The sequence below is a fragment of the Salmo trutta genome, chromosome 40, assembly GCF_901001165.1.
Source record: "Salmo trutta chromosome 40, fSalTru1.1, whole genome shotgun sequence".
Lineage (NCBI taxonomy): Eukaryota > Metazoa > Chordata > Actinopteri > Salmoniformes > Salmonidae > Salmo > Salmo trutta.
This window is the reverse complement of record NC_042996.1, coordinates 4,350,528-4,363,761: the sequence shown is the minus strand read 5'-3', so window position 1 is coordinate 4,363,761 and position 13,234 is coordinate 4,350,528. Positions and strand designations below refer to the sequence as shown.

At 43.0% G+C, this 13,234-nt stretch overlaps 1 long non-coding RNA gene across 1 annotated transcript; it reads left to right on the top strand.

Annotated features, from left to right (window-relative positions):
* Positions 1-4,250: 4,250 nt before the first annotated feature.
* On the top strand, positions 4,251-5,961 carry LOC115180063 (uncharacterized). The gene is made up of 2 exons (XR_003873027.1): positions 4,251-5,096; positions 5,277-5,961. It is a non-coding gene; the product is annotated as an uncharacterized LOC115180063 (long non-coding RNA).
* Positions 5,962-13,234: the final 7,273 nt, after the last annotated feature.

Genomic DNA, 13,234 nt, shown 5'->3' with positions numbered 1-13,234 from the left:
ATTATGCTTTGGGGGTGTTTTTCTGCTAAGGGGACAGAACAACTTCACCGCATCAAAGGGACGATGGACGGGGCCATGTATCGCCAAATCTTGGGTGAGAACCTCCTTCCCTCAGCCAGGGCATTGAAAATGGGTCGTGGATGGGTATTCCAGCATGACAATGACCCAAAACACACGGCCAAGGCAACAAAGGAGTGGCTCAAGAAGAAGCACATTAAGGTCCTGGAGTGGCCTAGCCAGTCTCCAGACCTTAATCCCATAGAAAATCTGTGGAGGGAGCTGAAGGTTCGAGTTGCCAAATGTCAGCCTCGAAACCTTAATGACTTGGAGAAGATCTGCGAAGAGGAGTGGGACAAAATCCCTCCTGAGATATGCGCAAACCTGGTGGCCAACTACAAGAAACGTCGGACCTCTGTGATTGCCAACAAGGATTTTGCCACCAAGTCCTAAGTCATGTTTTGCAGAGGGGTCAAATACTTATTTGCCTCATTAAAATGCAAATCATTTTATAACATTTTTGATATGCGTTTTTCTGGATTTTTTTGTTGTTATTCTGTCTCTCACTGTTCAGTCTATAATTTTAATGGTAGGTTTATTTGATCATTTCTTTGCCACTGGGCAAACGTACAAAATCAGCAGGGGATCAAATACTTTTTTCCCTCACTGTAGTCCTATGTGTTAATTTTATCATAAACTCAGCAAAAAAAGAAACATCCTCTCACTGTCAACTGCGTTTATTTTCAGCAAACTTAACATGTGTAAATATTTGTATGAACATAAGATTTAACAACTGAGACATAAACTGAACAAGTTCCACAGACATGTGACTAACAGAAAGTTAATAATGTGTCCCTGAACAAAGGGGGCGTCAAAATCAAAAGTAACAGTCAATATCTGGTGTGGCCACCAGCTGCATTAAGTACTGCAGTGCATCTCCTCCTCATGGACTGCACCAGATTTGCCAGCTCTTGCTGTGAGATGATACCCCACTCTTACACCAAGGCACCTGCAAGTTCCCGGACATTTCTGGGGGGAATGGCCCTAACCCTCACCCTTCGATCCAACAGGTCCCAGACGTGCTCAATGGGATTGAGATCCGGGCTCTTCGGAGGCCATGGCAGAACACTGACATTCCTGTCTTGCAGGAAATCACGCACAGAACAAGCAGGATGGCTGGTGGCATTGTCATGCTGGAGGGTCATGTCAGGATCAGCCTGCAGGAAGGGTACCACATGAGGGAGGAGGGTGTCTTCCCTGTAACGCACAGCGTTGAGATTTCCTGCAATGACAACAAGCTCAGTCCGATGATGCTGTGACACACCGCCCCAGACCATGACGGACCCTCCACCTCCAAATCGAACCCGCTCCAGAGTACAGGCCTCGGTGTAACGCTCATTCGATAAACGCAAATCCGACCATCACCCCTGGGGAGACAAAACCGCAACTCGTCAGTGAAGAGCACTTTTTGCCAGTCCTGTCTGGTCCAGCGACGGTGGGTTTGTGCCCATAGGCGACGTTGTTGCCGGTGATGTCTGGTGAGGACCTGCCTTACAACTAGCCTACAAGCCCTCAGTCCAGCCTCTCTCAGCCTATTGCGGACAGTCTGAGCACTGATGGAGGGATTGTGCGTTCCTGGTGTAACTTGGGCAGTTGTTGTTGCCATCCTGTACCTGTCCCGTAGGTGTGATGTTCGGATGTACCGATCCTGTGCAGGTGTTGTTACACATGATCTGCCACTGCGAGGACGATCAGCTGTCCGTCCTGTCCCTGTAGCTCTGTCTTAGGTGTCTCACATTGCAATTTATTTCCCTGGCCACATCTGCAGTCCTCATGCCTCCTTGCAGCATACCTAAGGCACGTTCACACAGATGAGCAGGGACCCTGGGCATCTTTCTTTTGGTGTTTTTCAGAGTCAGTAGAAAGTCCTCTTTAGTGTCCTAAGTTTTCATAACTGTGACCTTAATTGCCTACGTCTGTAAGCTGTTAGTGTCTTAAGGACCATTCCACAGGTGCATGTTCATTAATTGTTTCTGGTTCATTGAACAAGCATGGGAAACAGTGTTTAAACCCTTTACAATGAAGATCTGTGAAGTTATTTGGATTTTTACGAGTTATCTTTGAAAGACAGGGTCCTGAAAAAGGGACGTTTCTTTTTTTGCTGAGTTTATTTCTCCAATGCCAAATCGGTGTGTCTTGTTTGCAACGAAACTGTCCCTGTTCACAAATAATGAAATCTGAGACGTCATTAGGAATCTGAGCATGGTACTTCATTTAAGGTTAGGCATACGGTTAGCAGTGTGATTACGGTTAGGTTTTAAATCACATTTTAAGAAGAGAAATTGTATAAATACGCTAGGTGTAGGACTTTGTGGCCGTGGTAACTAGTGACGACCCTGTATAGGTGGAGCTAATAATACATTTTACATTACAGAGAAGTCCACTGTTTTTTCTCCGAGCAGAAAGGGAGTCCCTAGAGAAAGCAAGAACAAAATGGTTGTCAGGAGTTTAAAAAAAAGAAAAGATTATTCACCTTTATTTAACCAAGTAGGCTAGTTGAGAACAAGTTCTCATTTACAACTGCAACTTGGCCAAGATAAAGCAAAGCAGTTCGACACACACAACAACACAGCGTTACACATGGAATAAACAAACACACAGTCAATAATACAGTAGAAAAAAAGTATATATACAGTGTGTGCAAATGAGATAAGATAAGGGAGGTAAGGCAATACAATAGGGCAAAGTGGCAAGGTAATTAGGATATAGCAATTAAACACTGGAGTGATAGATGTGCAGAAGATGAATGTGCAAGTAGAGTAGTGCAGGAGTAGTGCTGTATTATCATAAGGAGACGTATACTTGGAAAACGGAGGAGGAATGGAGGGAAAAAGAGAGGGAGAGGAGGTCTAAGAGAGAGAGGGAAGAAGAGGGTGAGCTTGAGTCGGATAAAATGGTGGAAAAAGGTAGATGGTTTGTTAAATAAGAATGATAGAAAGTGTTAGCAGAGGGAGCTGAAGACAGGAGGAGAAATGGACGTGAATGAGGGTGAAGTATTGGAGGTGGTAGGTGTGGTGAAGTTATCAGAGACTGAGGTATGCACAGAGGGTAAGGAAAAATATGAGTCTGTGACAGTAGGAGTGAAGTTTATGGAAAAAGTGGACTCTTGCCTTTTGGCTGATTCATTTGTGGTTTCACGGTGGGTGAAAAAAAGAGTTGGGGAATGTGGAATCGGTGAGGGTAACCAAAAGTGGTCTAGTGATAATTGTTTGTGTTTCTGTTGGTCAGAAGGTGAAAGCGTTCGGAGTAAAACAAATGGGGGCAAGAAACGTGAATTGTTTCGCTCTCAAGAAAAGGGCACCAATGTGGGTGGCGAGTGGGGAAACAGAAGAGTCATTGTCTGTTCGTTTGAGTTTTGAAGTTGAGTCTTTGCCCGACAAAGTGAAGTTAGGATATATAAGTTATCCTGTATGAGTATGTGCTGAATACATTACGATGTTACAGGTGTCAAGCTCATGGACATGTGTAGGAGGGAGTGGCCAAGGTGTGCAGAAGGGCATGAGACAAAGGAATGTGTAGTACTGGGGAAAGTAGTGGAATGTGTTAATTGTAGGGGTGCCCATGTAGCTGGGGATCAGAAATGTCCTGTGCGAGAGAGTAAGTTGAGGTTTCCTGGGTTAGAGTAGTGCAGAAGTTGTCATATTCTGAGGCAGTGAATAAAGTAGAGGAAGATGGGTTAAGGGGGAGGAGTGGTGAGACTAGTTGAGATATACCATTACAGAGGGATAGGCCAAACAGTGGTATAAGTTTCAGTAAGATTGGATTTTTAGCATTTGTAGAAATTGTTATCAACTGTACTGCAGGGATGGAATGGAAGTCGCAGAAAATTGAGGTTGTGGTGGCAGCTGCAGAGAGGTATTTGGGTGTGCGAGACTTGGCATCAGAAGAGTTACAGGGTGTGTTAAGTGGTGATGTCCCATCCTTTCAGGATATGGCATGAGGTAGGAATAAATACATTTAATTAGTGGAGTAGGGTGGTGTTTATTTTATTTTATATAACTTTGAAATTAGTGAGTGTAGTGTTCGATGGTAGGGTGTTCATTTAGTACGTTTGTATTTTTCAAGCAAAGTATAAGGGATTTGTTTTCCAGTCTAGTAGGTGGCGGTAATTCAACAAATTGGATGCCAACCGCCGTTAAACCTCATAGAAGAAGAGTTTTTGCTCCAAAGGATCATGGGAACTTTCTTTTCCGAAGATAGCAATGTGCTGTCAACGTTTTACTCATTCCATTTTGCGATACTACAGCGAGTGGGATCTTGGCATTTTAATCTATTCATGTTTTGACGACATTTTTGGTCGTACGACGCATCATTGTAACGTTAAGTGCATTGACTTTTTATCCTCGAACATTTTATTTTGATTCAGTTGAATTTATCCAGCTGTATAGTTGTGAATGATCTCGCTGGCTGAGTTGATATTACAAACGGCTAACTCACAGACACGATATATTTTTTAACATTTTGTGAAATGTGCTTGGACAGCATGGAAACTAAAGTGGAATTCGAAGTACTGAAACCTTGCTACTCCAGAAGATCTGGTAAACTTTCAAAGTGCAGACTGAGGAAACTTCTCCATTTGAGTTCCAAGGAAGGCCTGAAACGGTGGCGCACCAACCTTGTCAAAGCCACTCTCAAAAAATACATTCGTTGCGAACAGAAGAGGGTGCTCACTAAACTGGTCATCCAAGAACAACTTTTGACCGACAACGGCGAAGATATGACGTATATGGCGACCGAGAATATCGGCAGAATTACACGACCACTAGGCGCAATGGCGCCAAAGAATACAACACAGTATCTGATGGACATTGTATACGACGACATGCACATCGACACCAGTTCCAACCAGTTGAAGTCGCACCCAGTTTCATTTGTTTCTAGCGCCTCTCTTTCACCCAGGACTGCGTGTGAAAGTTCTCTTGATTTTCAACAGAGGGACTTCGACGAAATGTATCTCCATTTTGGATCATGTTGATCAGGCTTGAACCAGTCTGTGGCAGAGCTGACCAATACATTGACTCTAAACCTCGCAAACCAAGGTGTGCATAAGGTTATTGTAAATAAGATGTGTATTATAAATAAGACCCAAGTTAATAACTGCCTATTTTATTTTGTGAACGTTTTTTTAAATTAAACGTTAACAAATGTATTTTGAATTTCATTTGACTATGGTCTATTGCGCAATCATGTTACATTTTGGGCTTTCCTTGTCCTCACAGCGACGCACCGGACGCTGCCTGTCAGTAGGGGGCGCTCGCTCGCAGCGTCGCTTCCGGTGAAGTTGAGTCCACCGCTAAGGTATCCCAGGTAAACCTGCGTCACCAACAGGTAAACGTGGCAGGTAGTGGAGTCATCCTGTAAGGTTCTGTGGTGCAATTTGACTTCATTTGGTTGCATTTCATTGACCTCACTACAGGTGTAGTCGATATGGCGTAATCTTGGTTGTATACACAGTACCCAGATGTGTTCACAGCCATCTGCTGTATTTACTCTGGTGCGAGCCTTTTTCAGGTCACTCCGTTCTTCTACATGCCTCCTACCTGACTGCAATCAGCTGGCTGTTGCCAGATCGATGGACACGTGCGGATGACTGAGGAAGGAAGTAAGGTTTCAAGTCCACCTCACATGTTGTGTTGCACTTCTAATGTATACTTAATGGGTAATACTGACTTGATTAGCAATCATGTTACCAAATGCAAGTTTGGGTAATATTCACTCATTACAGATATGTTACCCATAGCAAAGACATTCAATCCATTTTTTGATTACTAAATGTAAACGTTTGTTTAAAAACATGTCGCCAATGACATTGATGTAAATGTTTTGTATGTGTCTGGACATGTTGAGAAATCTTAACTTCCTAGTTAAATGCTCGTGTGAATAAAAGTGTATGACCTGTTGCCACTTTGTTTTGTTAAATTGTTTTCTGTACTTTGAAGATCTTCAGTGTCACTCTGCTTTCACATGTTGGTTTTTCAACTAAAGTAACGTGGCCAGAATTATATATTTTTTGGAACTGTCTCAATTTACAGATGAGGTAGAATACACATGGTGCAATTTCAAAATTTGGTTGTGCATCAGCACTTTGTTGGTCACTCAAATGTCTCATGTCAGTTAACTTTTTTAGATTAAGTCTAGACAGCTCAAAAACTACTGCTAGCCTACAAATGTAATCTCCACCTCAAACACATGCGTACTTACACGCCCTCTGTGTATTACTCTGGTTAGAGATTCCAGAAATACACTCCACCACCATGGGAAGATCTCAATTGCAGTCTCCTCAAATCTATTGGTCAGAGGGGAGGGCCGTCTGGCTTTCTCATCCAATGGGTTTTGAGAAGGAGACGAGGGAGGACGAGAGGTATGTAATTGAGATTTTCCACATGTCGAGCAGCCTTTTATTATAGGCCTCCTTCAGTTAGGGTTGAGAGCAGACATGCTCTTCCCTTCATGGATGACTGGAAAGCCTTTTGGTGTTGTAGGACAGATACTTTAAAACAGCCAGTGGGAGAAGGTTGTGCTGGAATTCTTTTCTGCAAGTATGGAGGAAGGTTACATTGGATTAGTCAGCCTGGTCTCCTAGACTAGACGTAACAGTCAAGAAATTCCAGGACACTCAAATTAGGATATGTTTGCTTAAGGCTAATACGAAAGGTGTGTGTGTGTATATATATATATATATTATATATATCGCAAATGTCTAGCAACCCAAAGGTGAGTTTGAATCTCACGGACAACTTTTGCATTTTAGTTAATTAGCAACTTTTCAACTACTTTACATTGTTTGCTACTTTGCAATGTTAGCTAACCGTTTAACCTAACACCTAAACTTAACCCCTAGCCTAGCTGCTAGCTACCTAGCTAGAATTTAAGATGTTCTGCAAATTTGTAACATATGAATTGTGACATGTCATACAAAGGGGTATGTACCTTAAAAGAAGTTACTTGTACTAAATGGAGGGTCTTGGATTTATGTACAGAATAATACAAAATGCTCTGTGACCAGGTTAGTGTGGTGTGAGAGCGATCAGGGTTTTCTCAGCAGACTCAATCACCACCTATCATTCTCTGTCTACCTCAAGCCATGAACTGACCCTCTTCATCTTTGGAGGATGCAGCTTTCAAAGCCTCTATCAATTCACCTTTAATGATATTGCTTGTATATATTTTTTTGTTCTTTGAGATTGAGTGCTTTGAGATTCTACGAAAAGCACTATAGAAATGTAATAAAATTAACATATTGGGCAAAGTCCTTGCCTACCCTTGTTGGTTACCACTGAGCAGGGGTGTATGCCAAACTCCTTTCTCCTGAACTGTGTTCACTTCACTGATTTGAAAGGAAATAACTGGAAACTTGCTCTAGTTTGCCCATAACTCATCCAATCTAATTGTTTTGGTTTACCATACAAATGTAGAAACATTTGAGAATACATCCTGATCAGGTTCTGGTAACAGGCTAGTTTAATTTGGCAGTGATTGAATGTTGACATTGACAACTTCAGCAGCAATGTTTTTAAAGTAACTGTCCAATGTTTTCAGATTTCTACACATGACCTATAATTACTTACAATATGAGTGAAATTATTTTCCTTTCAAAAATGGTAATTAAGTATGTTAAAATAAGTTTTTCTGTATTGAAATAGAGTGGGTGTACTCCAACAACCGAATGGTGTGGGTGGAGGCCAGTCAAATCAAGTTTGGAGTTTTTCATCAACAAACAAATGGTGTATATACAGACATGGAATACATCATCCATCAAAATGCTTACAGGTTCCTCAACAATGCAAGAGCAATAAGAAATAATACAAGATAAGAATACAAAGTAAATTAAATAGAATAAAGAATTTTGGCATAAGTATAATACAGGAAGGCACAATTTATAGTCCAATATGTACATGTGTATTGGTGGATGGGGGGCAGGTGTATAAATACATTGAGCAGTATGGTAAGAGTATAGTAACAGTGGTATCAGCAGACGCATCACAGTTTAGTGGTCAGTACACATATTTGCAGATGCAATGAAATGCGTGTGTTTCTAGCTCCAACACTATGGTAATAGTGTTATTCATGGGAGTAGTTTGGCCAGTTCATCCTCTAGACCGCTGATTGGCCAACTCATCCTCTAGACTGCTGATTGGCCAACTCATCCTCTAGACCGCTGATTGGCCAGCTCATCCTCCTTAGGAGTATGACGTCATACTCTATGAGGAAACACTTTACATCCACTAGGTGGAACTGCTTGTCCAATGATGAGAAGGATGAAGTTGTTGTTAGCCACAGATTTGTCAGCTGCCACCTGCCATGAAAATAGCACAGGGTGGAGGGGTGTCGTGTTGCATAATTCTTCCCCACGTTAATTAAGGGCCACTATTACCATACATACATTCAGTCTGTTACAGTGGGTGATTATTGTATCATGCGAGAGAGAGAGTGACAGAACGCAGTGTCTCAATTGGGATAGAAGTAGAGGTTTACATGCATGGTCATATAATATAATGGTCGAGTGGTGCGGAGAAAGTGTTTCAGCGGCTGTTCCCCTCATCTTTACAAACACAGTAATTATCTCTATAGTTAACAGCTTGCCCTGTCCTCCACCCCTACTGTGCCCCACTGCTTTTGGCCCAAGCATACTCCCTAAACAGGTGCTCCCTCTCACATGCTCTTCTTCCCGTCCCTCAACATGTTAGGTATCATACCAAAAGTTGTCACAGGGTGTCGCCAAAGCCTTATCAACAGAGTTACAACCGGTCAAGACCGGTCTTGGTTGTTCTCAGGTCAATGTGAGAAGTGACGCAGACACTGAGGCGTTGATTATCGACTGCTTTTAGACGGCGGCGCGTGGCATCTGTCCTAGCGAGGGGCACACACTTGACTTTTTTCAAACTGACGGTGGTAGGCAGGCAGCGGGCAGGGACCAACGTCTCGGATTACACACAGCTAAGGTGGCAACATCCTCAATGTCTGGCTTGCTGGCTGGGTTGTGGAGTGAGGGACTTGTCTGAAGGAAACTAATAATTTCTTCCTCTTTGGCCGAGTGAGAGTGACATATTGGTTTCACCCAGTGTTTTATAGCAGCTCTGCCTCCCCTTGTCACCTGTGTGGCCCGACAGTTCTCTACTACTACCAATCTACACGATCGCACTGTGGCCGCCAAGACTAATGGTCAACACTTTCACCCTGGTGGGTGGAGGGGACAGACTGTCAAGGCTGCCGTTTGTGTGGTTGAAAGCAATATCTATCTTCAACACATCTACCCACATGAAAAAATACTATAGTATACTATGGTTAAATACTATAGTATTCACTGTAGTGTTTTTGCAGACTTTACTGGAGTATTTACTGTAGTGTTGGAGACATGACTGTAGTACACTGTAGTATTTACAGTTTCCTATAGTATAAATACTGTCGTAAAAACAATTTTGTATATGGTACGAGTCAAAAGATTGGACTCACCTACTAATTTCTACATTGAAGAATAATAGTAAAGATGTAAAAACTATGAAATAACACATATGGAATCATGTAGTAACCAAAAAAGTGTTAAAACAAATCAAAATATATTTTAGATTCTTCAGTAGCCACCCTTTGCCTTGACAGCTTTGCACACTCTTGGCATTCTCTCAACCATCTTCATAAGGTAGTCACCTGGAATGCATTTCAATTAACAGTTGTGCCTTGTTAAAAGTACATTTGTAGAACATCTTTCCTTAATGCGTTTGAGCCAATCAGTTGTGTTTTGACAAGGTAGGGTTGGCATAAAGAGATAGCCCTATTTGGTAAAATACCAAGTCCATATTATGTCAGGAACAGCTCAAATAAGCAAAGAGAAATGACAGTCCATCATTACTTTAAGACATGAAGGTCAGTCAATACGGAACATTTCAAGAACTTTGAACGTTTCTTGAAATACAGTCTCAAAAACGATCATGCGCTATAAAGAAACTGGCTCTCATGAGCACCGCCACAAGAAAGGAAGACCCAGAGTTATGCTGCAAAAGATAAGTTCATTAGAGTTAACTGCACCTCAGTTAACAGCCCAAATAAATGCTTCACAGAGTTCAAGTAACAGACATATCTCAACATCAACTGTTCAGAGTAGGCTGCTTAAATCAAGCCTTCATGATTTAATTGCTGCAAAGAAACCACTACTAAAGGACACCAATTAGAATAAGAGACTTGCTTGGGCCAAGAAACATGAGCAATGGACATTAGACCGTTGGAAATCTGTCGTTTGGTCTGATGAGTCCAAATTTGAGATTTTTGGTTCTAACCGCTGTGTCTTTGTGAGACGCAGAGTAGGTGAATGGATGATCTCTGCATTTGTGGTTCCCACCGTGAAGCATGGAGGAGGAGGTGTGGGGGTGCTTTGCTGGTGACATTGTCTGTGATTTATTTAGAATTCAAGGCATACTTAACTAGCATGGCTACGACAGCATTCTGCAGCGATACGCCATCCCATCTGGTTTGCGCTTAGTTGGACTATCATTGTTTTTTTCAACAGGACAATGATCCAACACACCTCCAGGCTGTGCAAAGGCTATTTGACCAAGAAGAGTTAAGGAAAAGCAGCCAACAAGTGCTCAGAATATGTGAGAACTCCTTCAAGACTGTTGGAAAAGCATTCCAGGTGAAGCTGGTTGAGAGAATGCCAAAAGTGTGCAAAGCTGTCTTTTTTTCACCTTTATTTAACCAGGTAGGCTAGTTGAGAACAAGTTCTCATTTCCAACTGCGACCTGGCCAAGATAAAGCATAGCAATTTGACACATACAACAACACAGAGTTACACATGGAATAAACAAAACATACAGTCAATAATACAGTAGAACAAAAGAAAACAAAAAGTCTATATACAGTGTGCAAATTAGGTAAGTTAAGGCAATAAATAGGCCATGGTGGCGAAGTAATTACAATATAGCAATTAAACACTGGAATGGTAGATGTGCAGAAGATGAATGTGCAAGTAGAGATACTGGGGTGCAAAGGAGCAATATAAATAAATAAATACAGGATGAGGTAAGTAGATAGATAGATGGGCTGTTTACAGATGGGCAATGTACAGGTGCAGTGATCTGTGAGCTGCTCTGACAGCTGGTGCTTAAAGCTAGTGAGGGAGATATGAGTCTCCAGCTTCAGAAATGTTTGCAGTTTGTTCCAGTCATTGGCAGCAGAGAACTGGAAGGAAAGGCGGCCAAATGAGGAATTGGCTTTGGGGGTGACCAGTGAAATATACCTGCTGGAGCGCGTGCTACGGGTGGGTGCTGCTATGGTGACCAGTGAGCTGAGATAAGGCGGGGCTTTACCTAGCAGAGACTTGTAGATAACCTGTAGCCAGTGGGTTTGGCGACGAGTATGAAGTGAGGGCCAACCAACGAGAGCATACAGGTCGCAATGGTGGGTAGTATATGGGGCTTTGGTGACAAAACGGATGGCACTGTGATAGACTGCATCCAGTTTGTTGAGTAGTGTTGGAGGCTATTTTATAGATGACATCACCGAAGTTGAGGATCGGTAGGATGGTCAGTTTTACGAGGGTGTGTTTGGCAGCATGAGTGAAGGATGCTTTGTTTCGATATAGGAAGCCGATTCTAGATTTAATTTTGGATTGGAGATGCTTAATGTGAGTCTTGAAGGAGAGTTTACAGTCTAACCAGACACCTAGGTATTTGTAGTTGTCCACGTATTCTAAGTCAGAGCCGTCTAGAGTAGTGATGCTGGACGTGCGAGCAGGTGCGGGCAGTGATCGATTGAATAGCATGCATTTAGTTTTACCTGTGTTTAAGAGCAGTTGGAGGCCACGGAAGGAGAGTTGTATGGCATTGAAGCTCGTCTGGAGGTTAGTTAACACAGTGTCCAAAGAGGGGCCAGAAGTATACAGAATGGTGTCGTCTGCGTAGAGGTGGATCAGAGAATCACCAGCAGCAAGAGCAACGTCATTGATGTATACAGAGAAGAGAGTCGGCCCGAGAATTGGACCCTGTGGCACCCCCATAGAGACTGCCAGAGGTCCGGACAACAGGACCTCCGATTTGACACACTGAACTCTATCAGGGAAGTAGTTGGTGAACCAGGCGAGGCAGTCATTTGAGAAACCAAGGCTGTTGAGTCTGCCAATAAGAATGTGGTGATTGACAGAGTCGAAAGCCCTGGCCAGGTCGATGAATACGGCTGCACAGTAATGTGTCTTATCGATGGCGGTTATGATGTCGTTTAGGACCTTGAGCGTGGCTGAGGTGCACCCATGACCAGCTCTGAAACCAGATTGCATAGCGGAGAAGGTATGGTGGGATTCGAAATGGTCGGTAATCTGTTTGTTCACTTGGCTTTCGAAGACCTTAGAAAGACAGGGTAGGATAGATATAGGTCTGTAGCAGTTTGGGTCTAGAGTGTCACCCCCTTTGATGAGGGGGATGACCGCGGCAGCTTTCCAATCTTTGAGAATCTCAGACGATACGAAAGAGAGGTTGAACAGGCTAGTAATAGGGGTTGCAACAATTTCGGCAGATAATTTTAGAAAGAGAGGGTCCAGATTTTCTAGCCCGGCAGATTTGTATGGGTCCAGATTTCGCAGCTCTTTCAGAACATCAGCTATCTGGATTTGGGTGAAGGAGAAATGGTGGGGGCTTTGGCGGGTTGCTTTGGAGGGTGTGGGCAGTTGACCGGGGTAGGGGTAGCCAGGTGGCCAGCCGTAGAGAAATGCTTATTGAAATTCTCAATTACAGTGGATTTATCGGTGGTAACAGTGTTTCCTAGCCTCAGAGCAGTGGGCAGCTGGGAGGAGGTGCTCTTATTCTCCATGGACTTTACAGTGTCCCAGAACATTTTTGAGTTAGTACTACAGGATGCAAATTTCTGTTTGAAAAAGCTAGCCTTAGCTTTTCTAACTGCCTGTGTATATTTGTTCCTAACTTCCCCGAAAAGTTGCATATCACGGGGGCTATTCAATGCCAATGCAGAACGCCACAGGATGTTTTTGTGCTGGTCAAGGGCAGACAGGTCTGGAGTGAACCAAGGACTATATCTATTCCTAGTTCTACGTTTTTTGAGTGGGGCATGCTTATTTAAGATGGTGAGGAAGGCACTTTTAAAGAATAGCCAGGCATCATCTACTGACGGGATGAGGTCAATGTCCTTCCAGGATACCCCGGCCAGGTCGATTAGAAAGGCCTGCTCGCAGAAG